This window comes from Sceloporus undulatus, chromosome 11, assembly GCF_019175285.1.
Source record: "Sceloporus undulatus isolate JIND9_A2432 ecotype Alabama chromosome 11, SceUnd_v1.1, whole genome shotgun sequence".
Classification (NCBI taxonomy): domain Eukaryota; kingdom Metazoa; phylum Chordata; class Lepidosauria; order Squamata; family Phrynosomatidae; genus Sceloporus; species Sceloporus undulatus.
The window spans coordinates 8,662,230-8,664,713 of record NC_056532.1 but is presented as its reverse complement, the minus strand read 5'-3'; positions in this window follow the sequence as shown (position 1 = coordinate 8,664,713).

Sequence of the window (2,484 nt, the reverse complement as noted above, 5' to 3'; positions counted from 1 at the left end):
TTTCACAGTTGCCCTTCTCATTCCTAATCTTCTGATTTCTTGATTGCAGCCTCCTTTCTCACCCTACCATCCCCTTTTCCCTTGTGTCTTATATATTATTCAGATTGTAAGCCCGAGGGCAGGGATCTGCCTAATGAGTTATAAGCCAGTCTGGAAGCCTTTGCGGTTGAAAGGAGGGATGTAAATACTCTAAATACATGAATAGAGAAGGGAGCTCAGTATGGGGTGGGTGAAAGGAGAGAAGAAGATTGACTATCATGTACTAAAGGAAAACGGTAAGGCAGCTTCCTGCTCCTCTGTCTGGGCTGCTATCATGCTTTCTCTTACTTGGATAGAGAAGGATCTTTCCCATCCTCTGATGCATTATTAACTGGGGATGCTGGGACCTTCTGCATCCAAAGCCATGTCCTTGTACCACTTTGCTACTGTCTCATTTTAATAGAACAACAATAGCAATGACATCTTGACAAAATGGAGGCCTATGACTAAGCCATCTCATATTGTATGATTTTAATACCTGTGCCTGATGAAGAAGCCAGCGGAGCTTCGAAAGCTTGCGCCGTCTGTTTTGTGCGTTTGGGTTGACCCAGTAAAGGTGTCGCTGTTTGGTGGGTTTTGGAAGTTATTTAGTTAGTTGTCATTATAATGCAGGACCCTTCTCTCAAATCATTATTATCTGTTAGGGTTGCATTTCCAGAAGTAGAATCATAGACTCATAGAGTTGGATGAGACCACAAGGGCCATCCAGTCCAACCCCCTTCTGCCATGCAGGAAATCTCAATCAAAGCATCCCCGACACACTGCAGTAGCTTTTCCCTTCCCGTTTCTTGGAAGATGGTTAAAATTCATGCTTTTTGCTTGCTTTAAAAATGTGAACGATACCCTTTTTTGGTGCGCGCCGGCTCCCATCCTCTCGTATTTTGTCCCTTGTAGGTCCCTGGGACACTTATGGAAGCATTCAGAGAACTGTTGTGGCTTTTCGCAACTGCCACCAACGTGGAAAAGCGTCCTGTCCAAAGTAGTAATTCTTCCACATATAAGTAGGACAGACGTTCCTGGGGGCGAAGCGCTGAGCTGTTGATTACAGGGAAGATAATTTAGTCACCGGAGATTAATTTATGCCTTGCAAAATTGGTACCTAACCTGCAACGCTTTAAAGCTTTAAATAACAGGATTGGGCTGCTCATTTGTTGGGGAATTTGGGATCAAGGCAATTGTAATCATTCTGGCTAAGAATCAAGTGGGGGGATTGTTGGTAGGAAGGAAGCATTGCTTATTATTCCACCTTCAAATGACCGGAGAGGTTGGGTTGCAGCTTCATAGATGCCTAGTTTCAGAGTACAGCCATCCCTAAAGCGCTGCCTTGCTTTTGCTTTGGCGTTATGCACCTGGCCATATTTGCCAGCGCAATATTTACTTACTGGGCTTTGCCATTTTTGAACACGCCAAAAGTCTGATAGAAGCACAGAAGAAACGCCCTGGACTATTCACACCTTGCAAAAGAGGAGCAAGGAAAAGTGGGGAGAGAGGAGGAAATGAAACAAAACCCACGAGAGAAAGAACCCAAAGGAAAGCTGAGCATCACAGCCCAAATCCAAAGGGATCCCGAAAACGCATTGCCGGCTGCAAAGGGAAAAATGAAATCGAACGCAGTTTTTCTGGATGCAGGGATATTCAGCAAACAAACCCAGCTTCTGTTGCTTCGCAGCCCTGTTTGCCAAAGTTAAACAAGGAGCAGCAAGCCCTGGAAGATTCCTCTGCAATGATAATGACAATCATGATAAAGTGTGCACCTTCTCTGAGAAAAGGCCAACGGTATAAAAAGGCGGAAGAAAAGGAAGAGGAGCATTTACTGCAGCATGGAGAAATGTTCCCTTGTCCATCTATTCCAGGGATGGGCACCTATAGGTTCCTCCATCCTTTGAATTCAGACTCCTTTGGCTTATGTTGCACTGCTCTTCCCTGCAGAAAAAGAAGGAAACTCAAGAAATTGTGTGGCTGCCATTGAGCACATTTGGCCATGCTGAAGTGTGAGGTAGGAAGGTGCCCATCGGGATGCCAACCGAGACCTTCATAGTGGCAGCAAAACCACCTTGCGATTGGTCAAGGGGGGCACGCTTGGTGCGCCAGTTGCATCCGTACGCTTGTGCCAGCCCCATCCGTCACGCCCCGTCGTCTGGAAGTCTCATCGATCTTCGCCGGTTATTGTCGGCCGGCAATACTTTGGCATCGCGGTGATTCATAGTGAATTTTAGCTGAGGCGGCAGGCTTTGACTTCAACTTAATTAAGCGCCAGAAAGTACTTGAGCTCCGGGGTTCCCTAGAGAGCGCCAAGGGAGTGGCACGACGCTAATCTATGCTTAAGCTGCTTTCTAAATGACTGCAAAGTTTGTGGTATGACGGTGGAAAAACGGGGAGAGAGATTGGCCTTGGAAGGTATGCAGATTAATAATAAAGGAGGAGATGTCTGAGATTACCAAGTCC